Source organism: Strix uralensis, chromosome 8, assembly GCF_047716275.1.
Source record: "Strix uralensis isolate ZFMK-TIS-50842 chromosome 8, bStrUra1, whole genome shotgun sequence".
In the NCBI taxonomy this organism is placed as follows: Eukaryota; Metazoa; Chordata; class Aves; order Strigiformes; family Strigidae; genus Strix; species Strix uralensis.
The window spans coordinates 30,125,519-30,148,070 of record NC_133979.1 but is presented as its reverse complement, the minus strand read 5'-3'; the positions used below and the strand labels follow the sequence as shown (position 1 = coordinate 30,148,070).

General features: G+C 52.5%; 2 long non-coding RNA genes across 2 annotated transcripts; both read right to left on the bottom strand.

Annotated features, from left to right (window-relative positions):
* Positions 1-628: 628 nt before the first annotated feature.
* LOC141946708 (uncharacterized) lies at positions 629-10,674 on the bottom strand. Its single transcript, XR_012629907.1, has 3 exons — positions 10,262-10,674; positions 10,053-10,180; positions 629-5,016 (listed from the first exon to the last, which is right to left on the bottom strand). It is a non-coding gene; the product is annotated as an uncharacterized LOC141946708 (long non-coding RNA).
* Positions 10,675-19,677: 9,003 nt separating this feature from the next.
* LOC141946868 (uncharacterized) lies at positions 19,678-20,574 on the bottom strand. Its single transcript, XR_012629950.1, has 3 exons — positions 20,411-20,574; positions 20,157-20,288; positions 19,678-19,842 (listed from the first exon to the last, which is right to left on the bottom strand). It is a non-coding gene; the product is annotated as an uncharacterized LOC141946868 (long non-coding RNA).
* Between the last annotated feature and the right edge of the window lie 1,978 nt (positions 20,575-22,552).

The following is a 22,552-nucleotide window of genomic DNA, read 5'->3' as shown; positions in this document are numbered from 1 at the left end:
GATGGGACAGAGTCACTGAGCAGCATGGAGGAGGGCACTTTCTTAGCATTGCTTTCTCCAGAAATAACATCCTTCCCCGAGTCACTCCTGAGACTCATCTGGCCTTGCACTGGCCCCAGCTTGTTAATGTTTAACCCACCGGACAGGGACAACATGTCAGAGCAGCACGCAGGAGGTGGTGTCAGCCTGTGGGGACGGCAGCGGCACAGGCGATGTCCCTACCCCGCACCCATGGGACCCGCATCACCCAGTGTCGTCAGCGGCGCCCAGCTCCTGTGCTGCTCCCGTAAGCCCCGGGACTTAGTTGGGGTGAAGCAGCTTTGCCGGGGTAATGCCAGTTCACTTGGAAAAGGGCCTGCCAGGGCTGTGTGACCCAGGATACCTCAGCACCAGATTCAGGGGACCAGGTGGAAGGCGAGGGCTTCAGCCCTCTCTTGAAGCATAAATCCTGGCAGGCAGAGCTGTGGGGTGATGCACAGAATGAACCCACTGTGTTCGCACACGTAAAACTCCTTTTGCTCCAGGGACATTGTCCCCAGCAGCCCATGCAGGCCCAGGGCTTACAGGGGGGGTTGGTGCTGTGTTTTAGGGTGAGCGCTGGTTTGTCTAATGAGGGAAAAAAATACGGTTTCCTTGTAAGCAAACAAAGCTTGACTTTATTGCCTTTAAAGTGCAACTAGCACAAACAGTGGCAAAAGTGCAAACACTGATAATGCTCGGAACATTTCGAGCTGTTCAAACAAGCCGGAGGTGGAGGGGTGTGTTGAAATGAAGGGGTGAGGAGGGCTGGGGGAGGAGAGCTCCCGGCCCCAGCAGCCCCACAGCCCCCCCAGAGCTGCCCGAGGCAGCAATGCTGAGCCTGGGTTGGTGGGGTAGAGGCAGCCTCTTGGTGAGCAGGGCTGAATGGGAGCCCTGTGGAGCACAAAACTCCCACCGAGGTGGGATGCAGATGTTATTACAACATCTTTAGCCCCAGCCTGAGGCTATGCCCTACCCCAGCAGCAGAAGAGCTGCATGGCGGAGCCACCGGGCCAAGGTATGGCTGCATCCTTTGCCTGGTCACTGCCCACACGGAGCATTCCACTGGTGTCTCAGATGCCATGTGGCAGACAGCATGCTGCCCCTGCCTTGCTTTTGCCCCTTTTTCCCCTATCCTACTTCCTTTTTCCTAGGTGGGCAGCTGCATTGCACACGCCCTTCCTGCACCTTGTTCAGCATTTTCTGTCCCATCCAGCTCTCCAAAGGCTCCTCTGGGTACTGATCCTTAGGTGGCTGTTGCATATCCCAGCCCTGCCCTACTGGCTCCTTGCCTGGTGACCACAAAACCTAGTTCCCCACCACCTCACACCCCTCAGAGCACATTTTGCCCTGGATAGGGGAGGGTAGTGCACAGGGTTGTTCAGTCCTTGCAGACGTGTGATGGCTTACAGGGAGCCAGAGCACCAGTGCTGTAGGTAGGGATTAAGGTCCAGCTCCTCCAGAGACGTTTAGGCATCTGCCTCCTATTAATTAGGATTACCAAGCAGGTTGGGAAAAGTATGCCACTGCAAACTGGGTCAAAAGAAGAAAGGGAGAGACCTCAGATGGATCACCAGAGAATCAGGCAGGGTGCAGGGACCTCAGCCTTTATCTCAGCTCCATCCCTCCAGATCCCAATGCACCAGAGGGTCTTTCCAGGCTGTCTCTGCTACCGGGCTGGGAGGGGAAGAGATGCCCGGAGTCAGGGCAGCCCCATCCCGCACGCACCCCCTGGGGTCTCAGCACAGCCCTCCTCACCCTGGCACGAAGGGATTACCAAGTTCTGCGTCTGGCTGATGAACTCTTCACTAATCCAGCCTTGGAGGGGGAAAAGCTTTTCTTATTAAATCCATCGCCTGCCCCCGTCCTGCACAGAACATCCCGGATCACTCCCTTTCCCATCCAGGCTGCTACGTGCTGACTCGGACACCTCCCCAGCTCCTGTTGCTCCAGCTGATGGGGTCACTGCCATCCAGGAGTTTGTGGGAAACAAGGGACCCAACAAGCCTTTTCCCTCTCTGCAAGAGATCAGCCCAGTCTCCAGCACTGGCACCTATTTTCATATAGCCAGAAAGACCTGGGGAGGAATTAATGTCTTTGCCAGACCCACCTGAAATCAGCCAGTTCAGCATGTTAGTAAGGGAAGGGACAGGCAAACAGAATGACGACACACTCACTTTTGTAAGGCTTGAGAAAACAGTCTGAAGTACAGTACATGAAATAACAAAAAATAGACATACTGGGCTAAGTTCAGTTGCTTTGGGACAAAAAATGATGTATTATTTTATTTTTTTAAAGCCAAAACTTCATTTACTTTTGCTTCTAATTCTGCCAAGTCTCTTCTGAGTGAGGATTTTGGGGATTTTCCCAGCTGGACTCCATTTTCTGGTAGGAGAGGCCAGGGCAGGAGCACCCACCAAGCCCAGATTCGGAGCAGAGAGGCGATGAATGTTGGACGTGACACCTGGGGTAGTTTTGGCCCAATGTGGTTTGTTGATATAACTGAGGCCAGAGGCCAAAGGCAATAAGACATTAGAGTAAAATGGCTTGGGTAAGCAAGCAAGGGGGTTTCCTCAGCAGTGTCTTTGCTGGGTGATGCTCCCACAAGAGCAGCAGTGCTGGAGTGCACCCGGGTGTGCAGGTGTGCAGCAACAGAGCCCAGGACACGCGCCCATCACGGTCATGCTGTCCCATGGTGGTACCCACAACATTCAAGAAAGAAGCCAGACAAAATAGGTGCTTGATGCTGTTGGGTTTTTGGAGCAAGCTCTTATTCTCAAATGGGCTCTTTCTTCCTTGCTTCTCACCCCAAACACTCACTTTCCTTCCAAAAATCGTGACGACCATCACGTGAGCTAGTGAGCCCCATAAGCCCCATTTTCCTCCAGCCCTGCCCCATGGCAGGCTCCTCCACGATGAGCAGCTGTACCTCACCCACGGGGTGCTGGAAGCTGTCAGTCCTAAAAATTCACAGCTCCTCGGGGAGCAGGAAAGCTATTTTAGAGGCTTCAAAATTGCAGCAGCCCAATTTATTTCCTGAAGCCTGCATTAAGTTATTCAGGCATCTGGCTGTGCAGGTATAAAGCAGCTCGCTCATAAAAATGCTACTCCCTGATAATTTTCTTGCGTTTTCCCACAGTCGTGTTTTTTCTCTGTGCTCCAGAGACATGGGGAAATAAATAAATTTCTTCTAGTGAGCTTGCTCAGGATAGGACAGGAGGATATTTTTGTGTGTGCGCACACTCACAGTATCTGCGTGCCCATCCTTGGCTTGGAGCCTGCCACCTTCTTGTCCACAGTGGTGGCTGCATTCCCCTGACTTTGGGCAGAAAGAGTCCTGTAAGAGGTAAATTTTACCCAGGCATGACTAGCAAGGCAGATGGGGTTTGGGGCAAGCCCTGAAAAGAAAAACCACCACGTCCCTGGAGCACTGAGCCCATCACAAGCATGCTCGGGTTTCCTCTGCGGGGCCCCAGGGAGGAGAAGCCGGGTCGGTGCCCTCGGCACCGGGCAGCCCGTGTCCCAGCCTTACGCTGGGGTCAGGCGCCCGCATCACGCGCTGAAGCATCGCCACCGACTGGCACTTCACAGCTGCTTTGAGGTGCTGCCAGGGACTGCAGGTCGCGACTGCCAACAAATCAGAGCCATTGTGCTCCATCGCTCCCCCCTTCTTTCTCCCCATTAATAGCCCCTTTCTGTACCAAGGGAACGTGATTCTGCATCATCCCATCCCTCTGCAAACCCCAGCTCTGCTCCAGGCTGGCTGCCTGCGCCCACCATAGACGATGTCCCAGCTGGGGCTCTCTGTGCTGGCCCTGCAGGAGATGGATGCACATCCAGCCCTGCAGCTCCCCCCTCCCAAAAAAAAGTCCTTTGATTTTTGTACCAGGGTGTTTGTATTGGGTCAGTGCATTCAGAAAAATGTCTGCCGCTGTGGTAGCCATAAGCCCTTCCACCAAAAGTGGGTCTTGTTCTCTGATGGTTGCAAAAGCATCTCCCCCCCTCACCCCATGGCTGGTGCTTGGTACCCAGAGCAGCGCACAACAGCGGGTGCCCCAATGCCAGGGCTGGAGCAGGCGGGTTGTTTGGAGACTCTCCGGGAACACGAGCCACCTAGCCAAGCTGTTGTTCTCATTTGTCATTCAGCGTTAAGGAAATCTGCACCATTCTCCCGTCAGCCTCCCCATCCCGGAGGATAATTGATGCTAACGTCATTTCATTTTGGTCCAGCTGCTGGGCTCAGGAACAGATGTTTCATTGTTCAAACTGAACACACAAAACCAAAAAAAAAAACCCCAACCCAAAAAGCAACAAAACACAACTAATTTGTGTTTGCGGTGAGGTTAGCCGCAGCTTCCTCTCCCCAGAAATGCAAGGAGACAGAGCAGCAGCCCCAGGGAAGAACCAGGCCTCCGGGAAAGCCAAGATTTATACATCCAGCTAAGTGTCAACCTCCAACATACGATGCAACATACCCCCCCAAAAGCCTATAGTCAGACTATTCCCAGCAGAGAGCCATTTCCCTTGACACCGTAACAACCTTCCCGTCCTCCCAGGAGCAGAGATCCGCCCTGGTATTTGCAAAGAGGAGCACAGCACTTGCTTACAAGCAAGGATACATTTCTCCTCCAAGGAGCAGACAAAAATAGGTGCAAGAACGTGCCAGTGACACGTGCATCTCCTGTGCACGGGCAAATGAGCTCACCCTCTTTTCCAGCTCATTGAAAGCAGCCTGCGCATTTGATGCTTCAGCACGAGTGCGCTGTGGCTTGCAGCCGTAGGGAAGTGCTGGGTACCACACACATACACACACACATTTCTTCAAGAGATGAAGGCACGAGATCCATCACTTGCTCTGCAGCAGGTTCAGGACAATATCTGGAAGTCACAGGCTGGTCCAGCCCTGGTCCAACCAAGCACTCCACTGCATCCTTAAGTGCTCCCATAAAGCTAGTGTTCCCAGGCAAGCTGTGGAACAAGTGGGAAACACTTCCCTGGCTGCCAAAAAAAAAAAAAAAGATCTGTTCCAATAAAAAAAAAAAAGCTTGCTAAATAGCCAAAAAAGAACTCCTAAAAACACCCAGGTTAATAGAAGTTTAATATTCATTTTCTCTCTAGCACTAATAACCCCATAGATAAGAACAGCACTTCTCCCATGCAGAACTGGGAAACACTGGTATCTCTTATACAAATTGGGGAGGAGATACCAGGAGGAGGGGCATAGCTGTTCTTGCCTGGCCTGCAGAGGCACTTTTGCTGTAGGTGAGGCCTGGCCGTAGAAATAAAGGGCTCTGAAATGCCCACAACAAATTGCTTGGGTAATTTTCCCTACATGGCAAATGCAGGGCTGCCTGTGAGGCCAACGCAAGCATCTTTTGACACCTCCTGGTGTGTGCCACATGCTTGGCATTATTTCTGGCAGAATATTGTGTTTGCTCCCTGTTCTACAACAGGGGGGGTGGTAGGGAGCCAATCCTAAGGGATCCAATTCTATATGTAGTGGCATGAAATGCCACCATCCCTCTCAGGAGACGGAGACTGCACTGGGCCTGGGAACCAGCACGTGGTTTGAAAAGCCCTGGGAGGAGAATGACCGCAGCATCTCCTCTTAGCAAACCAACAGTGGGGGAAAGCCACAGACTTTTTGTGGTTGCAAATAAAACAGACTTCAACCATGAAGAGCCTTGGGCTCTGCAGTACCTGCGTTGTAAAGCCAGCTGCTGAGACCTGCCGGCATCAGCACCAGATGTGACTGTCCCCTTGAGAAGAGTGCTGTTGGGGGAAGGAGTCTGTAAGGGCAGCAAGAGCAGTAAGAGGCTGGAGGTGGAAAATAGCTGTCGGATCATCCACCCCTTCTCATTCAGCTGGGTGAGCAGCAAGGATACGGAAGCACTAAGTGTCCCCCTCCTTTGCCTGGTGACAGGTTGCTCTCACTTCAAAACAACCTCCCTGCATCCCACCTCTAGCCTACGGGTGCTTCGTGCCTGCTCTAAGGTTGCTGCCTCCAGCAACCCAGCTGGCTTGGCAGCAGCCCATAACCACAAGCGTGTGATAGCTGCAAGCAGGTGAGGGGAGTTGCTGGAGAAACCCTCACAACAAGCCAGCAGGATTCAGTGTCTATGGGGAGCAGCACTGGCCCACAAGCCACCTCATTTGCCAGCAGAGTTCCTGGAGGGGGGTCCAGAAAGGTCACTGAAACCTTCAGGAGGTGACATTGCATGGGGACATGTAGGGAAGCAAGGAGAGGGCAGAACCCAGCCCTGTTCCCTGCAGAGCAGAGCTCAGGCAGGCTGGCTGCAAACCCGGAGCCGGGTCAGCTATAGGTGCAGAGCCCAAAAGGAGATGTCAGAAGGAGATGTCATGGAAAATATTTATTCCGTGAGGTCAGTGCACCCTTGGCTTCTCTTTGGAGGGGACTTTGAACACAGGAGGGCAGACGTTTCCCGCATGCTTCTGCAGGGGGAAAGCAGGCGCTTCCCTCAGCTGGAAAGAGGAAAAGCACAAGTGGAAAGTTTTGTGCATAAGTCAAAGCAACTGAGCCTTCAGCTGCTGGCGCCTGGGTGTTTGCTATTAGGGGAAACAGCCTGTTTTGGAAGAAAAGGGGATGAATCTTTGAAAACAAGGCCTGAGAGAAAAGAAGAGAGGGGATGCCCCAGAGCAGAGTCGTGGACTGGCAGTACGGCACCCGGGAAGTGCAGGCAGGCACTGGGTTGTGTATTAGAGGGAAAAAATCACCCCAAAACTGTAGTGCCCTGGAGGTGAGGTACAGGCACAGGGTGGAGGGGAGCCCTTGCTCTCAGCATGGACAGGCAGAAAGGACTCAGCATGCCCATGGGACATCCCCTGCCCACTCTACTGCCCTGCAGAGCCAGCCATCCTCTTCCCACCCCATCATCCTGTGCCACCACACCAGGGAAGGATGGCTCAGAAAAAGAGATCCCAGTCCCCAAATCTGAGATCTAAGGTGGGGGGTGGGGGGGGGGTGGGAGCAGGCAGGCTAATGAAATGACAGGCCATGCATAACAGGGTACGTTATTCCCTGATGCAAGCCCACAGAGTGGCCCCCTGCATATGTGATCACCACTGGGTGCTCAGGCCACCTGAAGCAGGTGATGCTAAGCATTTAGGTAGCTCACATAGAAAACCATCTCCCAGGAGATCATGAGAAAAAGCAGAGGAAGATGCTTCACACCTCTCGAGGAACAGCTCTCAAACAATGACTCTGGTTGGGTCAGCACCCCAGGGGACAGTTTCTCTCTTTATTTCAGGTTTAGCTCATACAGTGATGACTTTCCCCTGCAACCACCCCACGGGGACTGTGACTCCATCACCCCTCGCAAGTGAAAGCGGGCAGGGGGAGCTCCCAGCCCCGAGGCTGCGTCTGGCAGCGCTGCCAGCCGTGATTCACGAGGTGGGACTCCCGCCTGCCTGAGTCACTTGCTGTTGAGCCCAGGCCCTAACGAGATGCTTCACTTGCATCACTTGTTACTCGAGATGATCAAGAGACCCGAGGTGTGTTCTCAAGGATGTGCTATGCCATTTTAAGCCCCCACACATTCCCATTTGCTAGATTCCCCCCCTCCGCCCTCACCTCAGCTTTTGACTCACCACATTGCCAACTCATCACTCCATTGAGCAAGCATGGGACACCCTGGCCTCCTCCTTGACGTATTCAAGCTCCCCGCCCCTCCCCAGTTTGTCCAGTTTCATCATCCCCATGGCCCCAGCTCCCTCTGGGCAGGGTGCCCATCGTCCTACTAAACAAATCCCCCGCTGAGATCACTTGCACAGAGAGCCCTCAGGCACCCTGTGCCACCCCAGGACTGGATCTCCAGCACAGCACAGCCAGACCCTCACTCCCTGGGGGCTCTTCTAGGGGTGATAGCAGCAGGAGGGCTGTTCTCTGCCCACCGCCTTGCTGGTCCCCAGCTCTTCCACCCAGAGCTCCGGCACCCACCCACCCACCCAGCTGCCCCTTGCCTCAGCCGAGCACCGCTGCAGCCAGGACACTTGAGCCCCAGCTCAGCTGTTGACTCCAGCCTGTCCCCGAGGAGTGGGACGGGGATGGGGAGCCACTCTGGGGTGGAATTTCACTCACTTCACTGACCTTGTGCCTGCGGCACGCTCTAAAAATACAAATAAACTGGCGGGCGGCATGAAACCCATCCCATTTCATGCAGAGGGTTGCTCAGCCAGGCCCTGCCTCCCCTGGTTGTGTTCTCCTTTGTGAAAGAAATTAAGCTGAGGGCTAAAAAGAAAAGGCCAGATCTTTTTCTCCCCCAGTCTCAGCTGAAGAATATATTTAGAAATTGATTTGGGCCGATTTGCTGAAGACCTAGGCATGGGGTTGGGAGGGGCCAGGCTCTGTGGCCCCCTCATGCTCCCTGATTTGCTAAGCCAGACTAGCAAAGCGCTTCCTATCTCCCTTAGGCTCTCCCATCCCTCTGACCGCCCCATCACCCCTCTCATCCAAGTTCATCTGCTGCAGGCAGGCCAGGCTGGGCACAGGGTGCATGGCAGTCCTCCGTGTCACGGGAAGCCCCACCTGCCGAGAACATCTCATCCTCATGGTGTCCTTGCCCCCAGACATTTCCTCCTCTGCCTCTTCGGACAAGCCCCGAAGCAGCAGCAAGAGCTTTTCTTTCCCATCCTCACCTGCGTGGCTTTATGCTCTGTATTAACTAATTTCACCCCCATTCCTACCTCCCCAGGTCTCACGCTTGGGCTCATCAATACTCAGTCCCTGTGTCCAGGTTGTTAGCAGAAACTATCCGTAAGCCCGAGACTGGTCTAATTAATATAACTTCTTGTGATTTCGAAATCCCCTTCCCACCCCCTTCCTCACATGGTGAAATCAGGAGTCAGGCGCTGTGCCCTGCCTTTGCCCCCGCACAGCGGTGGGTGTCCCCTCGCCTGTCCCCAGCCGGCACGCCAGCACACGGCCGCTCCCAGGGACAGGGAGCTGAAGGGGACAGCAGGCAGCAGAGGTCACGGTTTCCCTGCGCCCAACAATAAACAAGCTCTCCCAAGCAGGAGGGAAGGGAGGGAGGGGGGCAAAAAGCCCAAGCAAGATGTATTTTTGCAAGCAGGCAGATTAGGAGGCGCTTGAGGCAAGCTGGCAGCCAATACAGGAGAGCCGGTGTTATCTGTGAATGGGTGCAGGCTCTCACCCGCAGCTCCTGCCGCCAGCAGGACGGGGAGATGGGGAAGGGAAGGTCGGGGGAGATGTTTGCTCCTCAGCCAAGGGTCTATTTCTGACCGGGAGCTCGCGGCTGAGGCCAGAGAGGGTTTGCAAGCAGCAGCTGGACCCGGGCTGCACCCGAGGAATATCCACACGCCCAGGGCTGGAGAAGCTCCCCTGTCCCCAGACCCTTGGTGCAAGCTTCCCCCACCCTCCCCATCACTCCTGACCCACCGCTGGCAATGCTCCATGCCCTGGGACACATCGTCCCATGCCCTGACACCCCAAGAAGCCATCAGGCTAGCGAGGTCCCCGGGAAGGGAGCAGCTAATGCAGGGAGTCGATGGAGTTACAGGCCAACAGTTGTATCATGTTTACCAGCTCCCCGCCACATATCCTGTGCTGGGAGGATTCCTGGAAGCGGGAGCTGATTTCGCACTCCCTCCCTGCGCCACACAAACATGCAGGCTATGCCAAAAGCAGATCTCTGCACGTGACTGCTGCCGATATTACCCAAGCGGCTGGCAGGGAGCAGCCACCCCGTTCCTCACTCTCCTCCTCCTCCTCCTCTGGCTACACGCCTCCTGTCTCCAGCACAGGGATGGCCCCCATCTCTTTTTTTTATTCTTCTTCCCCTCCTCTTAACTCTGTTTAACTTTTCCTGTTTCTTAATTTAAAGCAGAGGGGGTGGGCCTGCCAGAGATGCTGGTGGTCCCCAAACCTCTGATGGGATGGTTAAATCCTGGGTTTCCTCTGTCCTGTGCCATCGGGCTGCTTGGGTGACATCAGACCCCCAGCCAGCCACTCCGGGATGAATAAAGTCCTGGAGCCCAGTGGTATATGAATCCTTTACCTGTGCAGGGAAACAGGGTGGGAGTCAGTCACAAACCCTGAGTATCACTTGCAAAGCCGGGCTCTAGGACAGCAGCATCCAGACCCAGGGCACTGGGCTGTGTATGACAGACGATGCTGCAACACCATCTGTCAGACAGAAATAGAGGAAGAGATAGAGCAGGAAGATTTTCCCCCCTCCCCTGGGCCATGCACGGACACACTGTGTACCTCTGATGCTGCACTCTGCTACCCAGAAACTCATCCTGGAAATCTTTGCCATGCAGCACCTGAAGACATCCTCTTGGACAGAGTTCGGGCTGTTTCTGCAGCTCTACCAACACGTCTTCTCCCTTCCAGCAGATTTTGGGGTGGCAGTTGCTGGGTCGGTAGGTCCCACCTCTGTTTTTCTTTCATATCTGGGCCAGCCAACTCAGTGAGATGGCAGGGTGCCTCGAGCTGCTACATACCTCTTGGCAATAACACTTTGTTGGGGATCTTCTTTTTTCTGGGGATCTTGTTCTCGCTGGCATCCCAGCTGGGCAGAAGGGCTGAGAGTGGGCAGATATGTCACTTCTGGGGAGTCTGGAAAAAGCAGCCACTAGGATTTCCCCCAGCCAGCCTCTCGTACATCCCTGTTAACATCCCAGCAACACCCCTGAGAAACAGGAAAGGTCGGCCCATCTGGGAACTGTGCCTGTATTTTGAGATCCACCTGCTTCAGCCACAGCGCTCACGGGCACACAGAGGACATGGCTTGCCACTGCTTTGCTTGCATGGCCCCTGCCCTGACCCCCTCCCTGCCTCTGATCCCAGCAGCACAGGGCAGAGGGAGGTGACTGCTTGCAGATGCCGGTTCAAAGTGCTCTGCAAATGTGAGCCCTTCTGGACAGGGACTGCATACCCAGCATCAAGTAATAAGCAGCTCCACAGTCAGGAGGACAGCCTTGGCTTTATGATCCCGTATAAAACATTATCCCTCCCTTTTTGGAACAGCATCGCCCTCACCTAGGCTTTACCTGGTGCCCCACCTGAATTACCCTCATTCACGTAACGTCCTCCAGCGTGAGATTTCAGATGTCCAGCACCTCCATAGAGCTCTTGCTGTTACTTGCTCTCTGATTTAAATACATCCCTTCTTAAGACAGATTGTATATGTCTTTTGGAGGTTTTTGTGTGTCTAAGTCTTTCTATTTTTATTCAAGATTTCTTTTTTAGATAGTCTGGAAACTAGCCTGAGTTGCCACCAGGGCAAAGGTTTCCCTCGGATATATTTACCCATTCAGGAAGACAAACTACAAGATCTAATCTTGCAAAGACTTATGCACGTGTTTGACTTGAGACACCTGCACCATTTCTTCATGGCAAGTGAAACAGCTTCAAGCTGAAAGTTAATCTACACCAACTGTTTTGGGTTTTTTTCTGGTGTGCATTTTTCCCTTGTAAACAAGGAGCCAAACAAAGCACCTTTGCTACCCAGTGGAAAATTCAATTTAGGAAGAAAAAACTGTGGAAATAAATGGTTGCATTTGCAAAAGGTCAGCACAGCATTCACCCCAGGAACACGGGTGGTGATTACAGCTGCGTAAAAATAAGGGGAAAAGAGAAAGGGAAGGACGTGAAAAGGAAGGGCAGAGAGCCTCTGCAGGACTGCAGAGAAATGCCATGAGCACCCCCAAATTTAAGGTGACCTCTCCCAGTGCTCAGCACTGTTGCCACATGAGGATGGATCAGCTCTGACACTGTGCAGGGTCTGGATCGCCATCCCACACACAAGAACACCCTGTCGTCAGCCTCCCTGGTGCACTGATGACTTGATAGGGAACCCGTGCTGACGCCATGGATATGAGTAATTTTGACGCTGACTTTTAGTGTAAGCATCCCTTCCTGTGACCTCCTCGGAGAGCCCCAGCTCCTCTGCAAGCTTGGTCTCTCCCATCACATCTGTGTGTTTTTGTCCCCTTCCTCCACCAAACCCCGCTCCTGCCTTCCTTTAATTACAAATATCATGTAAGCCCAGGCAAAAACCCAATTAGCAGCCAGAGTCCTGTCAGCACCTATTATCTCCATGCATTAGCTGCGTCCTTAGTGAACTGCTTAAAAATAACGGCAGAAGGATGTTGCCCATGGGCAGGAATTTTCCGCCCGGTAGGTACGGCCAAAGCGGGTCACACGATGCAGTGCCCTGGCTTGCATCACCCACCGGCACTGTGAGAGGCAGCTGTGCCCATGGGCAGCCCCTTCCTGCACTGCCTGAATCCCTCTGCCTTGGGCATTGCCCAAAAAAGGCACCTTTCATGGGCCAGTTGAACCCAAAACACCCCCGACCTCATCCCAGGGGGCCAGGTTCCAATCTCCAAATTCATCCTGCAGTGCCAGTAGCTCACTTGGGACTGACCTTGGCACAAGGTTGCACACATGAGGTGGTTTCCTGTCAAACCCTGTCCTTAAGACGTGAGGACTGAGCAGAGGGATGGGCTTCTCAATGATGGGTCTCTCTGTCCCATCAAGTTGCCTGCAGTAGGTTTAATAGAGTCCAGCCCCACTGGTGTTGCTCAGGAGGAGAAGATGGGGACTGAGGGCCGCTCGAGGAGGAAAAGATAGGGACCAAGGGCTCTTTGAGGATGAAGACACATCTGGGAGGGAAGGCATCCTCACCTTTGCTGGAGGGGCACCTCCTTGCTGCAGCATAGAAGCAGCCTGCTCAAGCTCTTGCAAACCAGCTGAATAGCTGGCAGGGCAGCCCAAACCGCTTCTCCCAGCCACAAGCAGTGAGATCCAGAGAGTTTCCAGGGGAAAATCCACTGCCCGCTCCCCAGCCCACTTCCTGGCCAGCAACAGGCTGCCTCCGGCTCCCTGCCACTCCACATCTGGAAGGGAAGCATCAGGAAGAGACATGCTGGGCACTTCCCTCCTGCACATCTGGGAATTGAGAGCGCTGCTTCATTGTGCTGGGACAGGGAGGGTTTCACTGGTGTTATTATTCCAAGCTGGCCCGGAGTCCTAGGAAAACAAAAGCCTCTTCCTTGCCAAAGGAAGGGCTGGCTAGAGGCAGCCACTGGAGACCAGGGCTGGGCTATTCTCTAGCCTTCTAAATGCTACATTTTAGTGTTTAAATTTAGCCCTAGATTGAAATTTTGCAGACATGAGCCCTTCTGGTGAGCCAGCAGCCTGGCCAGCATCAACACTAGTTTTTGCCACGCAGTGCGCCGTGCAAGCACCCTTCCTTCTCCGCGAGCTCAGCCTCCGAGCCTGCAGCCCTAGCAGTGGTGTGCTTTGTGGGGCAGACCCCTGGCTGCCCATCCAGAGAAACCACCCAGACACACTCTGGAGAGCAGCAGTGGCTGGACAAGGCAGTCTGGTTGGAATAACAAGGTGTTTTGGCCATCTGGTCAGCACTCAGAGAAGGGAAGATGCTTGCAAATTTTTCTCTCCTCTTTAGGCAGATGACAAGTTTGACCAAAGAGGACTTTCCAGAAGCAATGGAGATGCCAGGTGTGGAGAGCTTTGGCCATACCCTGTGTCACCTGCTTTTTTCCTGGGGCACAGAAAGTCACTACACCTTTTGGCCTCTTGCAACTCCAGCCCTTAAGTTTTAGGATGCCAGCCCTTGCCTGGGAAGGGAGCCAAGATCCACACTTCTATTTTACCACTGTTATTGCTATCCATTTTCCCTACCTTACTCCAGAACATGGTAAGTGGCTTCAAGGAAAAAAGCCTTGTTCCCAGCAGGTCTCCCCTCTACATTTAAACCCCCAGATGCAATAGGCGCTTCCCCCCCGCCCCCAAATACATAATTTAAAGGCTCCAGCCAGAAGTTGTTTCCATAGTGCTTGATCATACCACCTGGGAAGCTGGGCATAGTCCAATACTTGCCAAAGGCTGTCACCCCCCTGCTGCTGAGCTCTGTGGCCTCTGCTTGATTTGGCCATTGGAGTTAAAGCAGGCAAAAAAGGAATCAGGAGGAATGCTGTTTATTTGCTGGAGTTCTGCAAACAATTAATATGGCCTTGTCCTTTGGATGAACCTGGTTTGATAAGGATCCTATTCATAATCCAATGATGCTTTAAGAGCAGAAAGTTGAACACAAGTGAGCAATGTCTGCTCTACGTCTGCAAGGGAAACAAGCCTGCAAGCTTGTACCCGGGGAAAAGAGAGATGCCCCAAGCCTTCAAGGCTTTTCTGCACTAATGCAGTGGCACATGAGAAGTACCCTATAAATGAGCTGGAAGGGACAGGGAATGGTGGGGAAATCACTGCTACATAACACGATACAATTTCATACATTTCATACAGCAGCTCTCCTGCAACTGCTTTCCCCAAAAAGCTATTCAGCCCCAAATCCAGACCTCTGGATTTGTTCAGAGCTGCTGGATGTGACCACTGACTGACTGATAAGCACTGGAGTAGGATGTGGCTGAAGAGACAACCTTACTTTCAAAGGACACCTAAGAATAGAGATATCACAATATATCTTCTTTAAGATGAACGGACTAAAAATTGCACATTTTTTATACACCAATTAGAGTACTAGAATAATGCAAATACCCAATTTTGTGGCTTATTAAAATCCAGGGGAATGTGATCCTCTCTTCACACAGCTCCCTAGGGATGAACTGTGTTTCATTGCTCTGTGGCAGCATTCAAATGCTACAGGGATGCACAGAAAGCTTTTGAGCACAGTAAATCTCCAGAAAACACAAAGGTAGCTTTGTCTGGAGTGTATCTGCCTTCTTTTTTCTTAAATACTGACTTGAAAATAGATATATAACACACAGGGAAATATGTGGTCCTCTCTAGGAAAGGAACTGTAAACACACACTGCCATGCACAAGCTGGGAAGAGCAGAAACACAGCCAGCTTCGCATTGAAAAAGTTTTCCCCGTGACAAAGAGAACCTGGTGCCAGTGTAAGGAGAATTAAGTGGATTCAGTGAGTTGCTTAGGCATATGCTTTGCTAAACTTGTGGCTCATCAAGGAAGAAGGACCGAAGGAAGATGATGCCTGCCGCATGAGAGAACCATAACATAGATGTAATCAAACTTAGCTGCTCTGCTGAAGCTTTAAGTGATCCTGAAGATCTGGGAATACAGGTTAGCTCTATTTAAATCAACAGCCCCATCTTTTCCCGAGCATGTACGTTTTCTTTTAACCACTTTTAGTACTTTCTTTCCCTGATCACTCACTGCCGTGACAGATTCAGCACTGTCAGAAATGCTCACATCTTCAGATTAAAATGCAGTTCTACTCCGAAGAGTGGCTACAGAAGTGTTGCAGGTGATTTGATCTCAATGACCTGTGGAAACTGAGCCCACAGCTGCATCAGGTCTGCAGTGCTACCAAAGAATAAAAGGGGAACGGTGCCACCAAAACAAGAAGTTGTTGCTCAGAAAACCCAAGGGGAGCACATCCAAATTTAGTTGGGTCTTTTCCCCAAAGAAACTGCATGATGTTTGTCCAGGGTGGGCTGTGCTTGGAGATGAACTTGATGGCTGAACCACACTAATAAATCCAAAAGGAGATTTAGCAAGCTATAGGCATAACAAGAACATTTTGCAGCTTTTATTGCCCAGAGTCATGTCTTTGCTTTTGGTTTGTAGGAATCCCTGATATTTTTGCAAAGGCTTATTTGACCTTGGTCAAAGGAAAGTATTGCTGGACTGAAGCTCCTTTGGGCCAAAGTCTGTTCTGCAGCTGCAAAGTGCCACCCCCTCTTACTTCTACATGGTTATACAAATATATACAACAACTCTGGGTTTTTACCACCCTATTAATTTTTAGGCAGGTCTTCATGAGAACAGCCCTTCCTGGATGCCATCTGATTTCACAAGTGCCAAGAACTTTTTAAACAACTGATAGAAACCAGGCAAAATGCACTTGAAATGAGCAAAGGCAATCAGCTGAAGAAAAAACACTACCACATGCCTTAAGCTCATCCCGTGGATGAGGGGAGGCAGAAAGCCAACACCGGCCTCGATGCTGACACGTCCCATCGGTGAGGATGCTGGTTGGGAGGGAAGCCCGGCACAGTCTGCCGCCTCCAATCACGCCGCCGGCAGCTCGTGTTGCTATGGCCTTCAGGTCTGAACCTTCAGAAATTAGGTAAAAGGTCTGAACACGATGCTTTTTTTTCTCCTCCCCCTACGCAGTGGTGCCCCTTGCCTAGCACAATCCCTCTTCCTGCTGAGCTCTAGGAGGAAAGCAGCTGGGATGAAGAATTAACTCTCACGGTCCCAGGGGCTTTCCAAAACAGGAGCAGCAATGTGTGACACAAACAACATTGTAGGGGATGGGGAATGTATGAGCAGATCTTGCTTCCCACCTGCCCTGTGGTGATGAACCAGAGAAAAGACATGTGCATGAGGATGGATGCATCCTCTCCAATCCTGAAAAGGGGATGGATTTTAGATGGGTTTCATGCTGGTGGAACAAACTGCTTGGAGGTCGCAAGGGATGGGATTTTTCCATCCCCTGGGTAGAATTTGGCATTTCTAAGGGTGCATCCTAGACCTGGAGGGACTCATCTCCTCCCCTTCCAGAGGAAAGGATACAGTCCTGACACCTGCGCATGTGGGTCCCCGAACATTCCCTTCATCTCAGTGAGAGGGTGGCTCTGCTCAGCAGAGGTTGGTTTGGCACAGGCTGGACCAAGGGCATCTCTGGCCAAGGTCTGAGTGCTGGCCATTAGAGGCAGCGCCGAGCTACCCATGTGCCCACCCACTGCAGACCCATGCATTGATGCTCACCCCATTCCTGAAGGCAGCCTGCCTGTGCCCACTCGCTCTGCACTACACAGGCACGCCTGCACCCCCCTGTCTACCCCGGGTGTTGCACAGATGTACCTTGAGAGGCCACCCATACTGCTGTAAGCCTCTCTGCCACATCGAGACAGGCTGGGAGGGAAGGTGCCCAGCCCCATCAGCAGCTTCAGGGGTTACCCCATCCGAGCCCCATTATGTTGCTGTCAGGAGGGAGGCTGCATCTCCAGGTGAGAGCACAGCTACCACCAAATTTCAGCTCTAGAAAGCTCTTGGCTGCTCAGCCAGCCTCCCCCCAAACCTCTCGCCTTGGTAGCAAGCCAGGCACCTCGCTGGCACAGAGCCAGGCAGCTCTGCAGGGCAGGGGAACTGAGACAAAGGCATCTTTGTTTCCCCTCCCGGCTTGCTGCTGTCACACCCCAGCCCTGGTGTGACACCTACGAGGTGGAGTCATCTTGCCATAGAAAACCTTCAGCAGCGTTTCCCAGATGCTGCGTGACTGCAGCAGTATCAGGTTCATCATCCCCTTTTCTCCAGACATGACCCCAGGAGCAGAGCTGGGGAGCCAGGAGCAATTGAGGCAGGATTCGGCCGCTTACGTGCTCAAGCAGGTTTTTGTGTTAATCCTTCCTGGAGCAGACTCCCATCCCCATCTTGCCTGTCTTCTCAAGAGCCAGGCTCACCTCCCACCTGGTATGCGCTTCCCAGCGCCATGGGGTGGGAAGCTATGAAGAGCACCATATGCATTTTATCTTCTCTCTTTCAGCCTTGTTTACATAGAAAAGTTAAGACAGATAAACTACAGGTGTCAAGTCCTTAAAGTTTGTAGGGAAAGGAATTATCTTCTAGCGAGACAGCTAGGAAGACCCCAGAAAGATGCTGGCCCAAATCCACTTTAGATCTGAGATGGAGCAAGAAGTCTTCAAACCAAGGACAGTCCAGGAGCAGAGCTAGCTCATATACCTAGTTTGAAGCTGGCCATGTCTCTGCTTACACATTTCTTGTTTTCTTCCCCTTGTGCCAGCAGGTCACCTGTTTTTCTTCCAGCCATCCAGTGCATCTAACAGAAGTATTACCTCTCCTGACAAATGCTGTCTTGCCCATCGCCTGAAACCAGCCCAGCAGCTACCACAAAGCTACTACTGCTCGGAAGGCACGGTCCATCTTCCTGCGGATGATCTCATTGAGAAATAAATCTCCATTTGGCACAACAGCTAGATTTAGCTACAGGAAAATACAACCACTTTTAGAATATCATCATGTTCTTTGTTCATGCTCACAACTCTCTGCTTAGAAAAACCCCACCTGAAAAAAAAAAAAAGTGCCCTTGGATATTAAACGTCTGCAGCTCCTATAAAACATCCACTGGGGGCATTGAAAAGGGAGGAGGACACTCATCAGTGGGGGGGTTTGCTGCTCAAGTCTCGCTTGGCTGCTCTCAGCACTGTCAGGCAGTTTGTGAGCTGGGCTAGGATGGAAGCTCATGCCTCTCCCACCAGAATGAGCTCCCAAGGCAGCCCAGGTCCTGGCCGTCCCCATCGCTGTCCCATGCCGAGGACGGCAGCAGAAGCCAAGCTGGGACCCAGCGGGGTCATGCACCATGTGGCTGTTCAGATCCCAGCTTGCAGTGGCTCCCTGTGAGGTAGCAATAGCCATCATTTTCCTTGCAAACTGCTTTTGATCTCAATACATTTAGGGTGCTAAAAACATGCGTCCTATGCCTCGCTTTTGCTTTTAAATACAGAGCCGCTTTGCGGAGCAGTGTTCTGTTGCACCACCTGCAAAATAGCACCGACCACAAAAAACCAAACAACCCCACTCCCCAAAAAAACCCCCAAACAAACTAAAAGCCAAGGGCATGGCTTTGCTAGGGCACAGTTTACCCTGTGAAGGCTGATCTCTGGAACTGCAACTGGCAGCAGGGAGGGTGCCTGGGGCTCAGCCCACCTCACACACAGCTGGGTGCAAGGAGACGAGGGTTGGTGCCACCTTGGAGATGCGTGGTTAGGAGGAGCTGAAGCAAGGGTTGAACACTGTGTGCCAGTGTGGGTTAAAACTACAGAGTACAGCCGGTTGCTCATGCTCCAGCAGCGGGCGAGAGACTTCTTCCAGACAGTGTGTCTCTGACCTCTCCACTAAGTTAATAATTTCATTGCTCCCACTGATGACAGACTGCAGAGTAGAGCTCACCCTTCCCCTGGCCTTGTTACTCAGAGGTTCCCGGTCCTCCTCCTCCTCCTCTGGGAACCTCCCTCCACCCAGTCACCCCTGCAAGGACCCTCAGCCTGTGCGAGCATCCTGCACACCACGGGGGTCAAACTGGGAGCCTTCCCAGGAGGCTGGTTAGATTAGTCTGGTGGCCCTGCCCTAGCAAAGGCAGAAACAGGAGCCAGGGCTCACTGTGACCAACATCAGGGACTTGGCTGCTCAGGGCGGTAATCCAGGTAGCATAGAGGAATGCACCTTGTCCAAATCCCACTCCGCTTCAATCGGAGCAGCAGCCTTAACACAAGCAAGGATGCAGTTCAGGAAGCACTGTCCTGCCTGAAGTGCAATTCAGTGACAGCCAAGCACAGCATCCTTTAGCCCCTGACTCCAACAGCCTTGCTACGTGGTGGTAGGCAATTAAATAGCATCTCATTTCCCCCTCAGGCAAGAAAAACAATATTCCTCCCTGTCTCTGAAAGAAGAAAAAGATGGGAAGGATGCAGGGTGGAGTAAAAATTAATGAGGTGTTTTCCCCTCCTTCAATTCTCTCTTGCCACACAGGGTTTAATGGTTGGAAAGCAATCTAAGATCAGCAGATGTCAACAGCACTGCAAAAAGCTCACCCATGCAAATGAGTCATGAGCCCAGCACACCCAACCGAACCTAGGGACAGAGCAGAAATGTGCAGCTCCTAGTAAAGAGAAGCCAAGTCAGGCAGAAAAAGCCATCCATGGCGTGATTTATTCCATGCCTTCCTCTCACCCCCCTTGCTCCCGTCACTGCTGTTTCCACTTGCCGCTGTGTTGAGGGCACATCCACGTTTCTCTGGAGGAGCCACCTCGGTCCCTGCGGACATGGCAAGCTGAAACCAGCCAGCACAGGTACTGGGAATAGCACAGCTATGACAGAGGCATTTGTTTATTCAGTGAGGGGCAGAGGGAGGTGCAAAGCAGAGGAGAATTTCTGATAGTAACAGGATGATGGACACAGTGCCTCTGACAGCAAAGGTCCCCTCAGTTCCTCAGGACTAAGAATGAAATGTGGGGGAGTGGGGGGGTATATCTGGGTTTTCTTAAGGTTAGGTTACATGTTTCCTTATGACTAGAATATAATAAATGGCCCAAAGGAAAAAAAAAAAAAAAAGAGAGAAAACAGAAAACCTCTCATCTGAGCATGTTCCTTCCCATCCAACTCCTCCCAGTCTTCTCCAGTCTGACACATCTTCCTCATCCCACTCCTGTGCTGAGCTACCCATTAGTGGGCAGACAGAGCAGAAGGATGGGAGGGTTGAGCTGAGCATCGAGAGGAGACACTATTTTAGTTAATCCAGCACACAGAGCAGCTTTGCTGCTCAAGACCTTCTGTGCAAAGGACAGGGGTCTAGCTGAGAGCATGGCGGGGGTCCAGCACGTACCAGGGGTCCTGCAGCACAGGGGCAGGTGCCTGCACAGGCAGCAGTGCCAGAGGGATGGGGCCAGAGGTGCCCACTGGCACATCTGCTCCTGCTTTCTCTGCTTTCCATGCTACTGACATTCAAAACAAGCTGTTCCTGAGCCCAGAGGAAGGGCTGGCGCCTGCCCCGTGGTACCTGGAATAGGGAGGCACAGCGTATCCTGTGGGACGAGCACACGGCGCTGCAGACGTTTCCCAGAAGGGCTGGATATTTTGGCAGAGCTGGTGCTCTGGTCTTGCAGCACGCACAGGCAGAGTGTGGCAATAAACACACACACAGTTCTAGGTGCCCCGGACACAGAAGAGTCTCATACTCTTTTTGCATGCTTCAGAAGAAGTCTATCCAACAGCAAGTGCTCAGAGAGCTCTCCGCACAACCAAAATCCTGTCCAGCAGCAGCCGCTGCCGAGCTCCTCACCCTCCTGCTCCAACAGACACCACTAACAGCATGCATGACTATTTCACCTCTACAAAGAGCCCTTCTCCTCCCCTCAAAAATCCCCCAAACCCTCAGTCTGGGAGCCTAGTTGAAAGTTGGTATAAAGCAGCTCAGCACCGAGGTCAACCAGAATTACACCAATTTCCACCAGCCATAGATCTGGCCCGACTTTGCTAAGAACACTTGATCTCCTCCCAAAGCGCTGCCAGCTGGTTGAAATACAGCTGCTGCTTCAATAGTGCACGCAGAAAAAAAGCCTGACATTATTCACAACAAAAAGACAAGTATTGCAGCCTTCGCTTTGGATTTCATGTGAGCAGTTTCCACTGACCGGATAGGAGGGGGAGGCGAGCAGGGGGGAAGGCGAGCAGGGGGGAAGGCGAGCAGGGGGGAAGGCGAGCAGGGGGGAAGGCGAGCAGGGGGGAAGGCGAGCAGGGGGGAAGGCGAGCAGGGGGGAAGGCACTGGGAGTCAGCGAGCTCTTTGGGCTAAGCTGTCACTATCTCCCACCCAAGACACTGGGGTCACACACTGTTTTCACAGGCACCTTGGGAGTGATCCAGCTCAGCTATGGCCTGTTAGAAGCCCATTCACCCTGGTCTTGCGGGTGCTCTGCAGAGCCCACGTAGCATCACTGCCTTCCCCCCACCCCAACCTTTGCATAGAAATTTCTGTTTTACTGAGACCAGACCAGCAGAAGCTCCCATCTTAGAAGCTTCATGAGCTTCTCCAGCATGAGGTCCCCAGCAAACCCAAGCTACCTCTTTGCAAGACACGACATGGAGAAGGGCTGTCTTTTGTTTCAAGAGGAACCAGGTAGACTCGTGCCTACCCACGTGCAGGCTCAAACTGCATGGGCAACTCCCTCCCAGGGGCTTTGGAGCTGCCGTGGGTGGCTCACAGGAGTGACTCAGAGCTCTTCTGCTCCTGCCATGCCAAAGCCTGGCTTCCTGTACACAGGGGTGTTGCAGTACCATCATTTGGGCTGTATTCAACCCCTACTGCTCTCTGTTGTCTGTATAAGCCAAGCAGACACCTTCTGTAGGGTCCTGCATACTGTCCTTTGTCCTGTAATGTTTCTAAGCTAGTCTACCCTGCACAGAGAGGCGTGGGTAGGGTTTGCCATGCATGAGCTCTACAACTCAAGCTTTGAGAGCAATATAGCACTGTTGCCAACTCCCTTTTCCCTCCCCATGAAAACAAAGACCCAAGAACCCAGATGAAACACCTCACTCTGACCAGGACGTTCCCATGGCACAGACTGCCAATGTGCCACACATCTTTAGGATGCTGTTTGGTGCCAAACCACCATCCATGGACTGTCCTTGGCTCCTGGTATCCAGAGCACACACCCAGCTCTGTGCACAGCCCCAAAATGGTGCAGAGGACAGCCCTGCCAGAGAGCACCTCCTTCCCCAGCCAGCTTCATGAGCAGCTTTATTCATACTAGAGAGATTACAGATGTAAAACTTCCATGCCAAAGCAATCTCTTCTCTTAATGAAATGCTTCCTCATAGGTCCACAGCCCACAGTGACAGTGTCACCCGCTAATCACTGGCACAGTTATTTGCCAGAAGGGAAGGCATCCATGTTACAGTGAAAGCATTTTTCAAGAGCGGATGGAGATCTTGCCAGGAGAGCCAGCCACAAGGAGAGGTGGAAAAAAT